The 21,472-nt window shown below is 34.8% G+C and overlaps 1 pseudogene; it reads left to right on the forward strand.

Moving 5' to 3' along the window:
• Nucleotides 1-1,077: 1,077 nt before the first annotated feature.
• On the forward strand, nucleotides 1,078-20,591 carry LOC120223226 (annotated as a pseudogene).
• The last annotated feature ends 881 nt before the right edge of the window (nucleotides 20,592-21,472 follow it).

Here is a 21,472-nt window from a genome sequence, read left to right on the forward strand (position 1 = left end):
GGACCCTGACAATGACAAATTCACTGCAGTCTAGCTCCTAACCCATGAGCCAGCACCTGGCACATAGCACACAAAACAAGCCTTTAATGAATATTGTTGAATGAGTGAATGAACAAATAAAAAACCTACTCATTGCATTCCCTTCAGTGGCACCACATAAATTTCACCTGTATTAATGTGACCAGGAAAGCACTGCATACACAAATCTCATACTTTTTAAGTCTCTGCATCCATGTGCTCCCTTCCCACACAATGGGCTCTATTATCCAACAACAATGCACTTCTTTCAGTTCCTAAGAAAGAAAGAAAGAAGCAAAACCTGCTTAATTTTCCATCTTTTCATGTACTTTCTGTCATTTAGAAGATTCCCACACTTTTGTTCTCTTTTTCACTCTAAACAGCCCTTAAGACTAATGCTTGGTCATCTTTCAGCTCCAGTTCTCTGTCAATATATCACTTCAAATCCCTCTCTCAAAGCTCACCAAATCCCAAGGACAAATGTCATGCTGAATTTAGCATAGGATACAATGCCAGATGCATAATGTACTCTCAATAAATGTGTATTTAAAGAAAGAAAGGTAAAGAAATGTCAATTGATCGATAATTGATTGCTTTAAAATTGTTCAGTCCAGGGGCGCCTGGGTGGCTTAGTCGGTTAAGCATCCGACTTTCGCTTAGGTCATGATCTCGCGGTTCGTGGGTTCGAGCCCCGCGTCGGGCTCTGTGCTGACTGCCAGCTCGGAGCCTGGAGCCTGTTTCAGTCTGTGACTCCCTCTCTCTCTGACCCTCCCCTGCTCGCGCTGTCTCTCTCTCTCTCCTAGAAATAAATAAAAACATTTAAAATTGTTCAGTCCATGTGTTGATCATAGTTAACTCACTTCTTCTGCACTTGTTTTGCCAGTTTGACTATTGCCCTCATGACAAAAGTTCACACAACCCAGTGCTTCTCACAAAGTTTCCAAGACAAAATTATTGTCTAGGAAAATGACTGTATCTTGTTAACATTCAATAATTCTGTTACAAACACTGTACAGATATTCAGACACAGATGTAAATTCATATATATTCATAGTCATTATGAATGCCTTTAATGAACAAAACATCACGATTGACAGTATGTCAGAATAGGACAAATATGGATCTTCATGTTATGCATCTACTTGGGCTAAAATAGTAAGTTATCAATTCAATTCTTCTGACCTTGAGTTAGTGACCTAATATTTATGAGGCTCATTTTCCTCATGTATAGAAATAAAAGCACCTTGTGGTGTGATTGGAAGTAATACAGAGGTTAAGTTGTTCAAAATGGATGTCTTTATTCCAAATTCCATATGTTAAAATCTGTATCAGAGAATGTTTTATTTTAGTGAAAAGGGTTTTTAACAAATAAGAAAGTACCACTCATGAATACCATAGTAGATATCTTGATAAGCCTGTTTTCCTTTTTAAGAAGATAATTAAGATTTGACCATGACTAATTACCTTAGAGATAGGTTTCCTGTCTCTATTGCAAATTAATTTGTGTCACATAAAGTGCACTAAAACATGCATTAAATTAAGTATTCACTGTCTGGTAATCAATTCATCTTTAAAAAAATTTAAACACTTGTAAGTGTATCATTGATGCCTTTTACAATTTTTTAAAATGTTCCCAGAGATTATATAAGATTTTTAGATGGACTCTTCAAACATTTAACCCTTATTCCTTTACTCAACTGAATTTATAGCTAAATATCTAGAGTGCGTCTACAGATTAAAACAGTCTTAAATTATTCACACAGTTTAGTTTAGCAGGTTAATTGGAATTATGTCTGAAATGTTTCTTATATGGTAGGCACAGTTCTAGTCACTAAGGAGATAACAATGAACAAAATGGGGGAAATATCTCTGCTCTCATAACAGCTGAAAACATAACCCATTCATTATTTTGGTTCTTCAGGTTAGATGTCTGACTGATACTCGCTGGGACTCTACTTAGGTTCTCACAAGGATGAAAAAAAATAAGATGTTGACAGATACAGGCTCTTATATATAGTCTCTGGGAAGTAATCTGCTTCCAAAATCATTCATGCTGTTAGCAGAGTTCATCTTCTTACAGTTGTGGGACTGATGTCCTCATTTCCCTATTGTCTGTCAGCCAAGAATCACGCTTAGCTCCTTTCACATGACCCATTCCATCGCCAAAAGCAGCAATAGCATATCAGATTCTTTTCTCAATTTGAATACCAGTCTTTCCTTTCTGATACTAGTCAGAGAAAATTCTACTTTTAAAGGGTATCTGATTGAGTCAATTCCACCTAGATAATTTCCTTTATCATAAGGTCAACTGGTTTGAGATTTTATTACATCTGTAAAATCCCTTCACAGCAGTACCTACATTAGTATTTGATTAAATACCCAACAGAGAGAAATCTTGGTAAGAGGGTATATGCCTTAGAATCTGACTATCAGGGCACCTGGGTAGCTCAGTTGGTTAAGCTTTCTGACTCTTGATTTTGGCTCAGGTTATGATCTCACAGTTTCTGAGATCAAACCTCATGTCAGGCTTTGTGCTGACAGCATGGAGCCTGCTTGGGATTCTTTCTTTCTTTCTCTCTCTGCCCCTTCCTGGCTTGTGTGTGCACTCTCTCTCTCACAAAATAAATAAATAAACATTTAAAAAAAGAATCTGTCTATCAAAACAGAGGGTACCAACTTTAAAAACAAGTAAGTGACATGTATATTATGTCAGATGATGGTAAGAACTATAGGGAAAAAAATAAGCATTTAGGGTATAAGAAATGATCACGTGGAAAAGTACTGTAAACTCACATTCTACAATCTAAAACATAACACATACTTAGGGAGACCTGGGCTTCTGGAGGTGACAGGCTAAAAAGAACATTGAGAATCTCCCTGGAGTTTAAAGAAGAGTGTAGTGGGATAATACTGAATATGTCAGAGGGGAAGATGGAGGGGGAAATCTCAGCAGGAGCATTTAGTGTTTGGTAACTCCACTCAATTCCTATCAGTGCTTGTTCATAGATCAAGGGAGGAAAAGTATCTTATAAAAAATAAACTGGGACACCTGGGTGGCTCAGTCAGTTGAGCATCCAACTCTTGATTTCGTGGCAAGTCATGATCTCATGGTTCATGGGATCAAGTCTCACATCTGGCAGCATGGAACCTGCTTGGAATTCTCTCCCTCTCTCTATGCTTCTTCCCAGCTCAAGTGTGCTCTCACTCTCTCTCTCCTTCGTGCTCTCTCAAAATAAATAAACTTTAAAAAAATAAACTTTGCTGTACTTATAAGAAAACTATAAATAAAAGCTGTACCAATTCTCAATTGCATCTTCCTACAAATCTGAATGTGGTGTTTATTACTCCAATGCTTGTTTTTATACTGAACTTTGAAACAGAAACCATATTTCCAAAACTATATGAGGACTCATGAAACAGATAAACAGTACATAAGCATGACGTGCTAGATAAATTTTCTAGCCCAAACCTTTTAGCATCAGTTTATTTAGACACATACATTCCATGTTAAAACACAGAACATCTACCCTGATAGTAACTCCATAGTGACATATACTTCCAAGGTAAGACTACTCATCTTTCAGTAGCTACTTATTTTACAAAATCCATTGATTCCCTGTGAATATCAATTTATGACTTATTTCAGCATCCAAAATGCTATCAACAACCTGCCCTGACTCGTCATTTTGTGAGTCCTCATTGTTCCTCATAGTCTGCATTTTCCTTTGATGTAGCAAGCTAACTACCCTAACACTAAAGTATTCCTGGTGGTCTTAGGCTGGTGAAGCTTGGCAAGTAGAATATCCAGCCAAGTCCCTCACTGATGCTAACAGGAAGCTCAACCTTATATAGTGTGTACATCTGAGATATTTGGAGTCTCCCTCTCCTGAAGGCCACCTTGTCCATGAGTATGAATTTTTATTTTTAATCTGAGCTCCAATAATTTTCCAGAGTCCTCAGTTTTAGGTATTCTCTGTTCAGAGAAGAGTCCATACTTCCTGGTCATTGGATAAATTTGTATACATTTTCCCTTGCATGGACCTTCCACAGAATTCATGTGCCACCAACTGTCCTCTTTACTTATCCATTGTCTATAAGTCTTTATGTCTCCTAACAAGGTTCAATAAACGTTTTTCTGTAAAAGGCCAGAAATTAAATATTTTAGGCTCTGTGGGCCAGCCTTTGCTGCATCTACTCAAATCTATATTGCAGCATGAAAACAATGGTAGACAATATGTAATAAATGCATGAGATTGTGTTCCAATAAAACTTTATTTATATAAACAGATGTTGGCCTGAATTTAGCCTGCTCACTGAAAGTTGCTGACCACTAGATTATAAATTGAAGTCCAGGTGGCTCAGTAGGTTAAGCGTCAGACTCTTGACGTCAGCTCAGTTCATGATCTCATGGTTTATGGATCCTGCTTGGGATTCTCTTTCTCCCCTTCTCTCAAAGTAAATGAAAAAACTAAAAAAAGTTGAAGTTCAAAGGGGAAGAGACCAAATTCATAAAAACTGGCCTTTCAAGTGTATTAGAAGCTGAGAGCTTCAAAATCTCACGTTACACTAGTACTTCACACTAGTGTCCTTTGGATAAATGTTACACCAATTTATCTTTTGGAAACCTCATAAGGACATTCCTCAGGACTGTCTTTATGTTCCTGAAAATATTTTTACTTAATTCCCTATGCCAGGGCTAGAGTCTTCTTCAAGCTACTGGTCTTTAGCCAGGTTCTGAAAACATGTGGTTTCATAACCATATCCTTGCTGCTATTAGAGTTCTCATGGAGTGTCTTACATCTGTGTTCTTTCCAGACTAAAAAACCTGCTTTCTTTATGTCTCATGTTACAGTCTTAACTAATATGCAAATCTCCCTAACTGGCATAATTTCGCTGAAGGCAATTTAGAATTGCTATGACAGAGGAACAGATTTGTTCATTTGAGAGGCTCCATAAAACAAGCATTCAATGAATCAGATTTTAAGGTTTCTTACAGTTTGAGCTCAAATTCAAATTGATACAATTGATACATTCTTTATGTTTATATAAATTTATTTTATTTTATTTTAAAATATTTTTATTTATTTCTAGGAGAGAGAGAGAGAGACAGCGTGAGCAGGGGAGGGTCAGAGAGAGAGGGAGATACAGACTCCGAAATAGGCTCCAGGCTCTGAGCTGGCAGTCAGCACAGAGCCCGACGCGGGGCTCGAACCCACGAACCGTGAGATCATGACCTAAGCGAAAGTCGGACGCTTAACCGACTAAGCCACCCAGGCACCCCTATATAAATTTAAAAATAAAAAATAAAGAAAAAAATTTAAATGTCTAACTTTTGATGCATTAAATATTTTGACTCTTCAAACACAGCTTTTTAATTTCCCTTTCTAAAACAGCTCTATAAAAAGGCAAGATAGTAAGTTTCTGTTGTGTAAAAAGTGTTCTAAACTTCAGTGAGATAAGCTAACAGCCTTAGTCTTCGTTAGATATAAGAAGAAAAGTGTGATACTCAGAACTTATAAACATAATTTAAAGAGTTTTTTTAAAAAATATGATTTCTGATATAGGAATTCATAATGTGTGCAAACAAAATTTAACATTTCTGATAAGTAGAAGGCTTTTTAAAAAAAAAAATTAGCATTACTAATAGGAGTTTTAAAACAACTCTGTCTTCTTCCTAATTTTAACACAGTGCAAATAATATTCTGCTTTGTATGAGACTAATAATTATAAGAGTTCTTTATATATTTTAGATACTAACCCCTTATCAGATATATGGTTCATAAATATTTTCTCCCATTCTGCAGGATGCCTTTTCATTTTATTGGTCATTTCTTTTGCTATGCAGAAGCTTTTCAGTTTGATGTAGTCCGACTCGTTTAGTTTTACTTTTGTTGTTTATGCTTTTGCTTTCATTCCATGAAATCCTTGGCAAGACCAGTCAAGCTTTTTCCTTTTGTGTTCCTCTATGAGTTTTATGGTTTCGGGTCTTACATGTAAGTCTTTAATCCATTTTGAGATCAATTTTGTGACTGGTGTAAGATATGGGTCCAGTTTAATTCTCTTGTATATGAATATCCACTTTTCCCAATATCATTTATTGACTAGACTCAAATTTTATCCACTATTGTCAAATATTAGTCAAAGATCAGTTGACCATATATGAGTGGGTTTATTTCTGGGTTCTTAATTCTATTCTGTTTGTCTATGTCTCTTTTTATGCCAGTACCACACTTTTTTGACTACTATAATTTTGTAACACAGTTTGAAATCAGGAAGTGTGATGCATCCATTTTGTTCTTTCTCAAGGTTGCTTTCACTAGTTGGGGTCTTTTGTGTTATCATACAAATTTTGGAACTTTTTTCTATTTCTGTAAAAATATCATTACACTCAGTGACAAAAAAATCAGATAACCTGATTAAAAATAGGCAAAGATCAGGCAGAGAAGGACAAATATCATATGTTTGCATGTATAGGAGGATTAGGAGGAACTTAACGGAGGACCATGGGGGAGAAGAAGGGCGGAAATAGTGGGGGAGAGGGAGGGAGGCAAACCATGAGAGACTCTTGAATGCTGAGAACAAACTGAGGACTGATGGATGTGTGTGTGTGTGTGTGGGGGGGCAGATGGGCATGGAGGAGGGCACTTGTGGGGATGAGCACTGGGTGTCATATGGAAACCAACTTGACAATAAACTATTTGTAAAAAAAATAAAAATAAAATAAAGCTGACAGTAGAACAAAAAAAAGTAGGCAAAGGATCAGAAGAGACATTTTTCCAAAGATAATCAAATGGCCAATGGATACTTGAAAAGGTGTTCGTCATCACTAATCACCAGAAAAATGCAAATCAAAATCATAATATCACCTGACACCTATTAGAATAGCTATTGTCAAAAGAGATGACAAGTGCTGGTGAGGACATGGAGAACAGGGAACACTGGTAGAGAGTCGGTGGGAATGCAAACTGGTACAGCTACTATGGAAAACAGTATATATCAAAAAATTAAAAATAGAATTTCTAGTTGGATCTAGCAATCCAACTTCTGAGTATATATTTCAAAGAAAATAAATTATTATTTTGAAGAGATATTTGCACTCCCATGTTTACTGCAGCATTATTCACAATACCCAAGACATGGAAACAACCTAAGTGTCATCAATGTAAAAATGGATAAGGAAAAGTCACACACACACACACACACACGCACATTTAATGGAACACTATTCAGCCATAAAAGAAGGATAAGAGAAGGAGGGACACATGGGTGGCTGAGTCGGTTAAGCGTCTGACTTCAGCTAAGGTCATGATTTCATGGTTTGTGGGTTCGAGCCCCACCCCAGGCTCTGTGCTGACAGCTCAGCTCAGAGCCTGGAGCCTGTTTCGGATTCTGCATCTCCCTCTCTCTCTGACCCTCCCTTGCTAACGCTGTCTCCCTCTCTCTCTCTTTCTCTCTCTCTCAGAAATAAATAAAACATTTTAAAAAGTTTTAAGAAAAGTTTTCAAGGGGACAAATGTCCAGTTATAAAATGAATAAATTCTGGGTATTTAATGTACATGGTGACTATAGTTAGCAACATTGTATTTTATATTCAAAAGTTGCTGAGAATAGATATTAAAAAATAAAAATAGAATTTTAAAAAGATAATTATTTTATCATAATTTTAATTACAAATTTCCATATTTACTTTATGTATGAATCAAAATATATAGTTTCTAAAATTTGGGTCATGTTACATACCTGTTCATTTTGAAGAAATGTAAAAAATAAATGTGTGTTAGGTATCGGGGACTTTCGGCAGAGCAGTGGGTATTCATTGGGCATGTAGGAAAAGAAGAGATGAAAGGAGAGTATTTTCTTTTAAAAGGAGACAGGTGTGGTTGTTCCAAAATATAATATCAAATAATGAAGTATATTTGAAGATGTACAAGAAGTGCAGAAGTTATGAATGAAATGAATTTTGTGTGCCTCAGTTTATAATAAGTAAAAATAATGAGACAGAAGCAATGAAATGTGTTTAAAATTTAACAAAATTGGATAGATAGAGGTTTATTCACAAGGGGTAAATAAGGCTTGTGACTCCTTTACTACAAGTTGTTCAATGCATGTTTGCAAACAAAAAAAGGAGTAAGTAGAATCTGAGTTTTCTCCTTGTTAAATACTAGTTTTTCTGTGTCCAAATAAGAGTTTCTTTTATCACAAATATATTTTTAATTCTCCGTACTTTTTGACATATTTGTAAATTATCCTTTTTTTAAAAAAAATTTCAGGAGTAGAATTTAGTGATTCATCGCTCATATATAACACCCAGTGCTCATAGCAACAAGTGACCTTCTTAATGCCCATCATCCATTTTGTCCACCCTCCCACCCAATACCCCTCCAGCAACCCTCACGTTATTCTCTGTATTAAAGATTATCTTATGTTTTGCTTGCCTCTCTGTTTTTATCTTATTTTTCCTTCCCTTCTCCTATGTTCATCTGTTTTGTTTCTTAAATTCCACATAGGAGTAAAGTCATATGATGTAAATTATCTTTGATAACTATTATTGATTTTTGTAAAAGTTTAAAGTTCCTAATATAGTCACTTATTGCAGAGTATATAAGTGCATGTGTGTGTTAGTATGTGTTTTAAAATGTTATAATATTCAATATACAAGAAATAGTTACACATAAGTTATATTTGGATACCTGTGGCTTATGTTTATATCTTTTTATTTTGACAATCTTTAGATTTTTACCTTTCTCAAATTTAGGTCCCAAATTCAAAATAATAAAACTTGTTGTATACCTAAAATAGCTATATTTACTAAATGGCCATTGTTTTTTTTTGTTTTTGTTTTTTGTTTTAAATATTTTTTATTTATTTCTAGGAGAGAGAGAGACAGCGTGCGCAGGGGAGGGTCAGAGAGACAGGGAGTCACAGACTGAAACAGGCTCCAGGCTCTGAGCTGGCAGTCAGCACAGAGCCCGACGCGGGGCTCGAACCCACGAACCGCGAGATCATGACCTAAGCGAAAGTCGGACGCTTAACCGACTAAGCCACCCAGGCACCCCCTAAATGGCCATTGTTAATGCAAAGCTATGCTACTTGTTTTATTAAAAGATGGGAAATTAGAATAATTAAGTTTATCTGGCATGCTATACATTTTAATTACCTAAAAATTAAGCTGAGGCTTTTGACAAGCTAAGAGAAACTTCTGGAACTTCCAAATGCATGACTAAAACTTTGTTCTGGGCATCATCACAATGAGAAAACCAACGGACAATGGCCACCCAATGGAATGAGTAGTAGCAATCAAAGAACTTGCAAAAGCCATCAGCAGCTCTGGAATATAGTATTTCAATACTATATGGAGGAAATCCAGTATCCTATGCTGTTGATTTGGTCATCTTTATGTAATTGTAAGTGAAAACCTTCAAGGAAATGTCACTGAGTGGGTAATTATCTTACTGAGCTACTGAAGGCTAAACACACTTTCATTGGCAATATCAGCAATGTTAACCTCTTTATTAAAATTCACTTAATTAAGGACCATCAGAAAAGGAGTCCTGTCATAGCCAAAACTCAACACACTGTCTACAAGATGAAAGAAAAACAAGAGGTTTCCATTGCTGATGGACCCCATAGAGATGCTTAAAACCACCTACGTACTCCATTGAAGAAGATCCAAAGTTTATGGTGGATCAACCTGATGGAATTTTAACAGCTTTAGGAGAAGCCATGGGAGCCAAAAAAGAAGGTGCGATCTTTGAGAACTCCATGCACAACAAAGACACCCAATGAAACACATTCAGAATTGTTCAGTGATGTCACCATTGACTCTAAAGAAAATCCCAGCAGGATGAGATATGGATTGTGCACTTGGGGTGCCTGGGTGGCTCAGTCGGTTAGGCATCCCACTGTTGGTTTCAGCTTAGGTGATGATTTCACGGCTTCATAAGTTTGAGCGTCACATCGGGCTTTGTGCTGGCAGCATGCAGTCTGCTTGGGATTCTGCCCCACTCATGCTGTCTCTCTCTCAAAAGTAAACTTAAAATAAAAGAAATGGATTGTGCACAGATAAAATATTCACTACTTAATAAGAAGGTTAAAGCACAAAAGACTAGCATTTTAAAGCAAGATAAATATTCAGAGATATAGCAAATATGTGGATCTGTCTCTTCCATTCATAGCTCTATTATAGCATCTAAAAGTAGATTTTTAATTCTATTTTGATTTGTAAATAAAAAATTAAGTGAGTAACGGTGCGCCTGAGTGGCTCAGTAGGTTAGTCGTCCAACTTCAGCTCATGATCAGGTCATGATCTCACCATTCATGATTTCGAGCCCTGTGTCAGGCTCTGTGCTGACAGCTCAGATCCTGGAGCCTGCATCAGATTCTGTGTCTCCCTTTTTCTCTGTCCCTCCCATGCTCACATTTGCTTGTTCTCTCTGTCTCCCTCTCTCCATCTCTCTCTCTCTCTCTCTCTCTCTCACTCTCTCTCTCTCAAAAATAAACATTTAAAAAAAAGTAAGTGACTAACAAGAATAAATCAAGTGATGATCAAACCATGGTAAGATTATTAGTACAATCTCTAGCTTGTTAATTTTCTGACTTGAGATTTCTGAAGAACTTAATTTATTCTACAAATTTAAGCCTCAAATGTAATCCTAAATTGGGAGCTTGACTTCTTATATTCTAATGTTTGAAATTAGAGAGCAAAGTACAATAGGTACCTTAATCTGGAGACTTGGGTGTCTTATAATCTGAATTCTGTAATGATTTAATGTATGTAAGTATATTCATAGGCTGCAATAAAAGATGATATAAACAAGAAAATAATATGAGTATTTTTGGTTCCTTAATTTAGGAAAAACAAACAAGCAAAACAAACCTGACTGGTAAAAAAAGCACCTAAGTCTCTTATTTTTTAATAATCTATTACTTATCAGTAGTTTGCAAAACTAGACATAGTATCTATCCTCTAAGTCAAATGTAGATAAGGCACACTATTTGTATTATCATACAAGTACAAAACTGGCATTATAATAAACGTTTTAAAATATAAATAGCAATAGTATTAGAAGACTACATAATTAGTGATACCTATTTAAAAAAAAAGATATTTGACTTATTTGGGAGAGGTGTGTTAGGGGAACTTTGAAGAAATAGCATTTGCACTGGTATGTCCAGAGAGCAGAGAGAAAAGTGTTCCAGGTAAGAGAACAGCATTTATGGAGGCCCTGTACTGGGAGGAAATATGGCCCGTTCAAATAACTGAAAAGTAATGGACAGGGACAAAGCTTAGAAAGTAAGAGTGCTTGATCTAGAGATGTGAGTGAAGAGAGACGTAGGGTTCAGATCATATTATGTATGGACTTTATTTCTTTTTTATGGACCAAAACAATGAAAGAACATTCAAGGATTTTAAGCAGGGGTGTTTGTAACAAAAAACATAACAATACCAAAACTGGATAACATATGTTGTGCCTTAATGTATGCCAGGGATTGGCTTGAGGATTTCCTATCTCATTTGAGAACCACTGATAAACTCGGATTAGTTCATCAAAACTCCAAGAGACTAAGTACTTTTGTTTGAGTCAATATTTGTGTATGCAAATTACTTGTGATGACCACCTTAAAAAAAAGCAGTGTGTTCCTAGTTCTTAGAGTTTCTCATTCAATAAGTTTACAAATGAGGCCCAGGAATTGAAATTTAATAAGCATGGTATAATCCTGACAGACTGTCCATGGACCAAAGTTGGACAAACACCTAGTATATAATGATTCTTATTTCACATGCATACCAATGATCTGATCCCCTGGGAAAGGCCCAAGAATATATATAGTCTGATTTTTTCACTGCCAAATTCCTATATCCTGCCTTCAAAGATTGGAATATGCAGAAGATAACAGTCTGTAGATCCTCAAAAAAATCAAGGACCTCAGGCTGAAACAATGTAACTAGAATCTTGGCAAATATTATGCAAGAAAATCAAGATGATAAACAAATTTCATAAACTGGTAACTTCACCAATTATAAGATATTACTATTAGAGGTATTGAACTTATTGAACTTTCCCTAAGACAGAAAAATTCACCTAAGTGCTGAACAAAATTAGAAGAGTGATTTCCTGACATGGGGTGGGGGTGGGGATTGGGATTAATAAAGAAGTGGTGTGAGCAAACTTTTACAGGTGATGGAAATGTGAATCTTGAGAAATGTTTTAGTTATATCATTGTATACATTTGAACTCACTGAACTTACACTTAAGATATATATACTTCACTGTATCTAAGTTATACTTTAATGAAATAAATCACTAGAAAATATAAATATCTATAAATAATGCCTATTTAATGCCCTATCTTTATAATACCTGAACTTCAGTCAGTTGTCCTGGCATTTTCTATTCCTATGGCCTTCCTGTGATGAGGTCCTTAAGTACATAGCAATTCTAGAAACATTCTACCTTTATCCATTCTACACAAACTTGTCCATGTTACCACAACACATTATTTCAACTTATGTGGTTTCAGTGAAAGCAGCTAAGAAAACAACATTAAAACGTCGAGAATTTGAAACAAATTTTCATGCATTCTTTCATTGAGTTTATATTTAACCACTTTGTGAGAAGTGGAAAAAGATGCAATGACAGTTCAGCAGCAAAGGCTAGGCTAAGAATGAACAGTGCCACTGTGAATGAATAAAGTTGACAGTGACAAAAATGGAATTTTTGACCATTTCTGCTGTCTTTGAGGTAGAGAATAAATAATGTGCATATAAATTCACTTTTCCCAAAAAAAATTTCAAGTCACTTTTCTTATAGAATTCAGTCTGAGGATCAACAAGGCACTATAAAGCACAAACTGAGTCACTGATGGAAAATGTACTCATTATAAAGAAAAACACAAATGATGATGAAACTATATCCAATTGACTAAAGATCAACCTTTCATTCTGATAATTGACTTTTAGAAATTTTCGCTTTTCCACTTATTAAGTGTAAAATAGGAACAGAGTGTATATTATTTATTTAAAGGTCACATAAAGTGTAAGATAATGTAAAAAATCCAAAAACTATAAAGTTAAAGAATTAATAAAAACTTTAAGAAACTGAAAGAATCACAGTTTTAAATCCTTTTTGTTTAATTACTATCGGATTAAAAAGAGTATTTTCATTTTCAAATGTTCCAGTTGAGCAAAACAGGGTAGATAACACACACACAAATATACTCGAGTCTATTAATTTTATTCAGATTTACTTTCTTGTAATTAGTAGTGACAGCCTAAGTCCAGTGGCTCCAAATAAAGGCAATCAATAGTAATGTCCTTTGAAATAAAGGCTGTATAGATTTATTAATCTTTTATTTATTCTTGAAGAATAAAAATCCATTTTTATGAAAAATAATTTAAGTCTCTGAAGAAAGGAGTATTATTGGAATCTGGATATACAAATGAATAAGCATACTATAACAGGATATTTGAAGTTTGTTTATGGTAAGTTGATTATCAGATACCAAGACAAAGAGCTTGAAATTTTAAGAACAAAATCTCAACATGTTTTATACAAAGTTATTGTAATAACACGTTTCAAATGATGAGCAAATATGACACCTATTATAGGAGAGAAACACATCAAAAACTGAATGAAAAGGGGCATTAATAAACCATAATCTAACTCTATTTAAAAAAAAAAAAAACTGGGGCACCTTTGTGGCTCATTCAATTAAGCATCTCACTCTTGATCTCAGCTCAGGTCTTGATCTCAGGCTCATGAGTTCAAGCCCCATATTGGGCTCCATTCTGGGCTTGAACCCTACTTAAAAAACAAAAACAACAAACAAACTAGGGGCAAAGCTGGGTGGCTCAGTTGCTTGAGCGACCAACTCTTGATTTCAGCTCAGGTCATAATCTCAAGGCCATGGGATTGAGCCCCGTATCAGGCTCAGCAGTGACAGTGCAGAGCTTGCTTAGACACTTTCTCTCCCTCTCTCTCTGCACCTCCTTGTGCTCACTCTCTCTCAAAAGAAATAAAAACATTAAAAAAGCTGATACATGGAAACTATAAAGATAAATTGGTTAGTGAGAAAACTTCATGAAAATTAAATTTGAAGTAACAGAGTATATTAATGGACTATAACAGACATAAAGAGAATAAGGAGTACACATCCATAATAATAAAAAGAGAAGCAAAAAGAAAAATAAGAGAAAAAAACTTGAATATATGCATTTTAATCACAAAATTTTTTAAACCAGAAATGGTGAATAATGAAGGATCACTGAAAGTTTCCTCCTTATGATTTACAAAGTACCTCCAATGATACTGTATCAAATTTCCTACCTAAAGCTGCTAAGAAAGTAATCTGTGGTATTACACTGATTTTTCTCCCCTTCAATATGCCTTGAGTATTTCAGATACAGTTTCTCTGAGGCCCATACTTCATAAAATAGTCTCACTTCACATGAGCTAAGTGGTTACATGACTCATGAGGCTGCTTCTCTATACAAGCAGGATGGATGTCCACTGAAGATGTGGTTAGGATGTCCAGACCCTGGATGCCCCACATATACCAACAGAGTATAAAGGTTTTTTTTTTTTTTCTTCTCAATGAAAAATCTTTCTGGGAAGAGAAAGGCAGACTTAATAAGTTGTTCTTAAATATCATTTAAGAAAATAGAGGAAGAAGATTGGTTTTTTGCTTTTATGGTGAGTAGGAAGCAGACCCTGGGGGAACATTCCTACACAGGTTTTGGACTTAAGGGAGTAGCGCAGGAGCTTTCTTATCAGCTTTCTCAGACATGGGGCAGAAAGGCCACAGGAAGGGGTAGGAAGTAAAAGCTACCAGTACTCAAACATCAGGAGTGGAATCACGGAATCAGGCTATTACAATCACAATAACAGTACATTTTTATGAATAATTAACATTTCTCAGGTCCGCTTTCTCATTGAAATATGCCTGGAGAATAATGGATGCTATTATTTTAACTGTTCATTTATTTGTACTGATGCAGCCCATGATAATAATATAAACTATTTTCTGAACATTTGGTATTGACTCAGGTATTATTTGAAGCTTCTTACAGGGATTTTCCATTAAATCAACAACAAATCTATAAGAGAAAGTGCATAATCCTCATTCTACAAACGGTGATGCTGAAGCACTGAATGGTTAAGTAGTAGGATATGGATTAGAATTAAGGAACACAGACAGTCCTGCTCCAGAAAACAAGTTCCTAACCACAGTGCTATGTTGCTTCTTGGCAGGCATTTCAAGTCTAGATGACTTTCTCGTTGGACGTCATACAAACCAGGTTTGTTTCAGTCATGTGACCCTGCATCTGGTCAACATTATAGTTCACGCTTCCCTTTTCTGTCAGCTCCCTAACTTCTAACTTCAAGTACACATTGAATGCACCTGTTCCCTGACTATACCCAGGAGAAATACAGCCCCACTAAAAATGATTAAAAAGTTAAATTCCTGTATAATAACCTAAGGAATATAAAGCTATGATAAAGTAACGAAAAGAAATGTCTTGTTGCTCAAAAATGAGAGAACATTCTAAAGGTCAGAGTATTTTATTTCTTTGTTCTAATTCAGGGAGTTGAATTTCTGATATATCCTCAGAACATAGATTTTTAACAGGTAGAAGAAAGGAAGTAGTACATATCTGTTTCCTTTCTGACAATGAATAAGCAGTCAGAAAAGGTAATTAGCTCTCAGCTCCCCCACTATGTCCCTGTCCTTAGCTCATTATGCTTAAAAATGATTGCCCAATAAAAGAGATGTTCCCTGCTACCATTTTATATATCAGCAAAAGGTAAGTGTAAGTATATATGAATCTCCTATGTGGAACATTTATTTTTGTCTCTTTCTTTACATGTTTACCCTAATTATATGTATGAGTAGTCTTAATTTTGCAGTCACCATTTTTCAGGAAAACTTAAGAGAGCTTTTCTTCTCCCTTATGCCTTTAAGTCCTTAAATCAGTGCATATAATCCATCCTCCCTCCCTCCTCCACCCTCCTTTCTTTCCCCTCTTCTTTCCTTTGTCCTTCTTTTTCTTCTCTTTCTCCTCCCTTTTTTCCCTCTCCCTCCCCTCCTGTCTATCTTCTTTCCTTTTTTTAATTTCCCTTGAGGAAATATTTTTCAAATAAAATATTTTGCCAACAACTCCAATATATTTAATAAAGTTACACTTCTATTAATTAGTGGGGGTCCTGGAGCCTTCTGTATGCTCCCATTCCCTGTGCATCACACCAGGTCCTTTGACTCCATAGTAATACTGTGAGAATCACTATTCTAGATGACTGGCAAAAGCAATCACTAGACAATCTACATAAATATCCTAATCAGAAATGTAAGCATCTATGAGGCACTCATATTTTGGTGTCTAGGGTATTAATAACCCAGTAGAAAAAATGTCTTTTTTCTTAAATATGCCTTTTAAATGACTTTTCTGCTTGTTTCACAAAGTTGTCATGAGGATCAAGCTGTAGAATATTGGGGGAGATGTCTTAGAAGTTAATCAATTCAATTCTCCACCTGATGAGTGGATTCTACACGTGGATTCTCCACCTGATGAGTGGATTCTATACATGGATTCTATATCTATTCTAGATGCAGGTCGTATAAATTTGAAAAGCTCTAATTTTGATAAAATTATTATTTATATTATCAAAACTTCTTTTACTAAAACTATTTACTAAACTGCAAAGGGCTCTACAAATACAATTTATTATTACTCTATTGTGCCCAGTAACACAGTGGCTACAAAGACTGACAGATAATTCCTGGATCTAGAAGCTTATATCCTGGGGGCAGGAAGCATATGAACATGCAAATAACTAAAAGGAAAACAAGATTTGATATGTGCCATCAAAGAATAAAAAAAAAATTCTGAGTATTCGAAGAGATATTTCACATCCAAATGAAAAGATCAGGAATGATCTTTTAAAAGTAAAGTGGGCATTATTTGCTATGTAAGATTCTTTTAGAAAATGAAAGGCAAGGCATCATTTTAGTAAGGTTATGAAGATGGGGAATAGGAAGATCTTTGAATAGTAATAGGTCCTATGTGCAAATTAAAGCACATTGAGAAATCAGATGTAAGGTATTTAATGTAAATCAGCATTCACAATATTCAGTGCAGATCTAATGCCACAGGCATTATAGAAAAATAAAGACTGGTTCAAATCCCAGCTTAGCTGATTACTATGTAACATGGACAAAGAATCAATTTTTTCCTTCTAAAAACAAGGAATAGGCTACAACTAACTCTCTGGGGAACTAGGGAATTAGCATGAGAAAACTCACCATCAACCTTATGACTAAGAATGACATGAATTATTGTCAATAATATTCTGGTTTTGAGATGAAAATTTAGTGAAATAGGAGGGTTTTTTTCTGTTCAATTTTGTCTATATAACTAATGTTTACTGTTCAAAGTTCAAAAAACAATAGCAGTTAATCCCTCTTTAAATTTGTCTGAGAAGCATTTATTAGAATAAAGATGAAAGTTTTAACTCAATATCTGTCAAACCAAATCATTACTGTAATAATCTTGTAAATACTTACAACCTAACTTTAATTTATATTTTTAGTAATGTCTCCAAGGGTGAAAATTAATTTATTGACAATATTGTTTTGCCATTTGTAATAAAAGTACAGCTTTTCAAAGCCACATGCAATGGCAACATTTATCAGGGAGTATCATGAGTCCTACAATTGCAAGTGGCAGTCTTGTAGCTCAAATAAGACTATACATTTATTCTACAAATATATACTGAGTATACAGAATGGACCGTGTTTTAAGTACTGGAAGCTGAGAGATAAAGGCACTCTTTATCATTGAGGATCTCAGAAAAAATAAATTGGAAGTGATGATAAAAGCTTTAATAGTAATATTAATGTGAGATGTAGAAGAACATAAACAGCTACAATTAACTTTCCTAGGTCTGATAATAGCTAATGTTTATTTGCATCATGTAACAATGATGTACTTTTCAGATGAAATGACACTTATATTGAGCCTTACAAAAACTTTACTTCGATTTTGAATAAGGAGCTAAAACATATGCATATTATATTAGTAAATGCTCTCACCTTCTACCCTCTACTTTTTTTCCTCTACCCAATGAAGATAAATCAATGAGGCAAAATATGCTCTTAAGTTTATGAGTGTCCCCGTTTGAAACTGAAATGCAACTGTAATGACCCTTTCTATAAAAATGCTGTTTGCTTGTATTCAAGTTTAAGACAATCTTAAAAACAGTTGTACCATTGGCTCTGATTTCAACTCAACTATTAAGAATTATTTACTATGGGCAGTGAACTTGTGTATTGATTAATGTGAGGAATTCAAAGCTGAAAAACCATAGTCCATGGTTCACAGTATGATTTATAGGCATGTCCACAACAAGATAACTAGAAAGAACACAATATTCTACAATAAAGATAAAGATGTCCTGTGGTATATTTCAAGATAGAGGATGGTTTATTCCAAATGATTATCCTGGAGAAATTTTCATGGAGGAGTAGACATTGCCATACAATGAGTGGAGATAGGCTATGCATATAGCATGAATGAATGCAGAAATACTAAAATCTTGGGGTTCTTGGGTGGCTCAGTTGTTAAGCATCCTACTTCAGCTCAGGTCATGATCTCACAGTTGATAGGTTAAAGCCCCGTGTAGGGCTCTGTGCTATCAGTGTGGAACCTGGAGCCTGTTTCAGATTCTGTCTCCCTCTCCCACTCACACTCTGTCTCTCTCTCTCTCTCAAAAATAAACAAACATTAAAAAATTTTTAAAGAAATACTAAAATCTTATAGAATTCTATCTGAAGAAGACTATAAATAGAAAAACTTTAGCAATGCTGTTTTATTTTACACAGAATATACATTTTCACTAGATACAAATTTATAATTTTATAGGTAAAAGTATAAATACACAACACACACACACGTATACACAAATACTAAGAATATTACCAAATAGATATGCCAAATGAGTAGCACTTATTTACATACTATCATAATAGCAAGATAATTTATCTTCTAAGAATGCAGAAATAAGTTAAATAGAGCGTAGGTATTACACTTGAGTAACTTAATAAAGAAACACAGGACATATTTGAAAATATTTCAAGTATTTGTTTCTGATAAACTAATTTGTCTTATATGAAAGATTAATAACAATGTTTCTTGTGGGCGTGGTTCTTATTTATAACCTTAAACTTCCAGGGTAGTAAAAATATACTAGCTTCTAATATACTCATCATTATAGTTGAATAACAAAAGTGTTATAGACTACATGGTACTCCTAATTCTAATTTACAGCACTATGTTTGACCAGAAGTTCAGATTTTTCTTTTTAGTCACCTTAAACGATGGGAAAATAAGATTACTAAAAGTATTTCACTCATAACATGTTCTGAAGCAGGCTACTGCATAATATACATGTAAGATAAACAGTGAAAGCCAGATGACATCATATAAACATAAAAAAAAAGAGTTTAACTGGTATTTTTCACGGAATTCAGCTTTGTTGACTGTCTCACATATAATGTAGACTTTTAATATATTCATTGCCATTGCCACCAAAAAAGGCAAATTATTTTTTCTTAAGTATCATACAGCCTATAATATTGATTTTATTAAAATTAATGTTACCCCCTAGCCTGGAATCCAAACAATTTGTAGTTAATTAAGAATGTCTTGAAATTTTGCATACAAATCACCAAATTTCCTAGAGAATATAGGCATAAAAATAAGAAAAGGAATTGGTTTTTTCTATTTACTCAATAAATAATAAAGATTGAATAACAAAACAATATTTTCAGAACTCAAAAATTCATGTTAATAATTTCAAAATATAAACAATATCCTTGACTGCTTATTTTTGAGGCATTCTCTAATATGGTTAAAAAGTAGAATACAGTTGCATTGATGGTCTTTAAATGCCTATTCATTGAGAGAACTACTGCTAATATCTTTAAAATTTTTGTTTAAAGGTTATCAAAATTTCTTGGTAAACATGGAGAATTTTGAAGAGACAAGAGGTCTCCTTGGAGTTGAAGAGTAAATGTTCTCACCTTTCTTCCTGAGATTCTAGGTATTTATAATCCCACTATGGTGGGAAGATAACAGACCCACATAATTAAGAAAACAAATCACTCTGGGAGGAGAGAGAGATGGAACAGGCAGGATCCTACTGCACTGAGTAGAGAATAGGATGATTATTTCAGGTCAGAGAGCTCACCTAATCCATTCAGTAGACAGACTTTACTCTGAAAACATGGCAGTGCGGCAGGTCTGTTTGGTTTTGTTATTTTTGATATTGAGATTTTAAGTCAGTTGGGCATGGGGTGTCACTTGGCTCAACATCATCCCAAAGTGGGGGTATCTATATTATTTCACACCTTGAAACACTCCTGTAGTGTGACCAACATTTCACACTAGGGGCGAAGGAAATGCCCTGAGTGGGAAGCCGACCCCAGGACTTCATCTTGCATTTGTGGTTATAAGTTCCACACCTACAGCAGCAGGTGTAGGACCCAATCAACAGTGCAGCAGCAAACAAATTTAAGTTCTAATGGGATTCTGCTCTAGAACTTCAGTGACGTACAAGAAGTTCAATGAGTCTAGGAAGAAGAGGCTCCAGGAAAAACTGAGGAATCCTGAATTCCATTCTCAAGGGACTCACACAATTAAGACTCACATAATAAATAATGTTCAGAATAAGATTAAGACAAGAAATAATGTTCCTTTCTTGTCATGGTCAGACAGAAAAAATAGCAGGGCTATCTTTTGGGACACAATGAAGCACCACACATTTCTGGACATAGGGGAAGAGATAAAAACAGGAAAACTTTGAAACTCCTTGGGTAGGGATGGAGGCATTTTTCTTACCCCGATTTGTGAATCAAAACATTCTAAACTATTAAAATATGGTTTTAATCTTATAGGCTGCATTGTATTTTCTCTATTGTTAAAAACAAATTTCATCTGACATTTTCTTTTCTTTTTTGCTGCCAGACTCTCACAGGTACCAGTTGATTAATGACTAACTGGGGGATGGAAATGTTTCTAAAGATAGACATGCAAATGATATGCTTACTTCTAAGGATCAGAAACATATTAATAGAAGTGACTGTTGTTCAAGTATCATTATTTGTATGCATTACAATAATTGGAGAGAAAAAAGTTAATACTTCCAAAATTTGTTATAATGTACTCAGAACCAAAGTAAGCATAAAAATAAGTCAGTCATTTTAATAATGTAGAGCAAGACACCAACAAACTGTCTCTTCTCTTCTATTTTTTGTTGCTCAGACAAGAACAATAACACTCTTTTGTTGTAGTCATAGTCATTGTTTTTGTTATTAAACAACTTATTTTATCTCTTTGGGCCAAAAAAAAGTATTTATCAATAGCAGCAATCAGTTTTTCAGTGATGTGGACTCTTTG

This window comes from Hyaena hyaena, unplaced genomic scaffold, assembly GCF_003009895.1.
Source record: "Hyaena hyaena isolate Hyena2069 unplaced genomic scaffold, ASM300989v1 scaffold_972, whole genome shotgun sequence".
Lineage (NCBI taxonomy): Eukaryota > Metazoa > Chordata > Mammalia > Carnivora > Hyaenidae > Hyaena > Hyaena hyaena.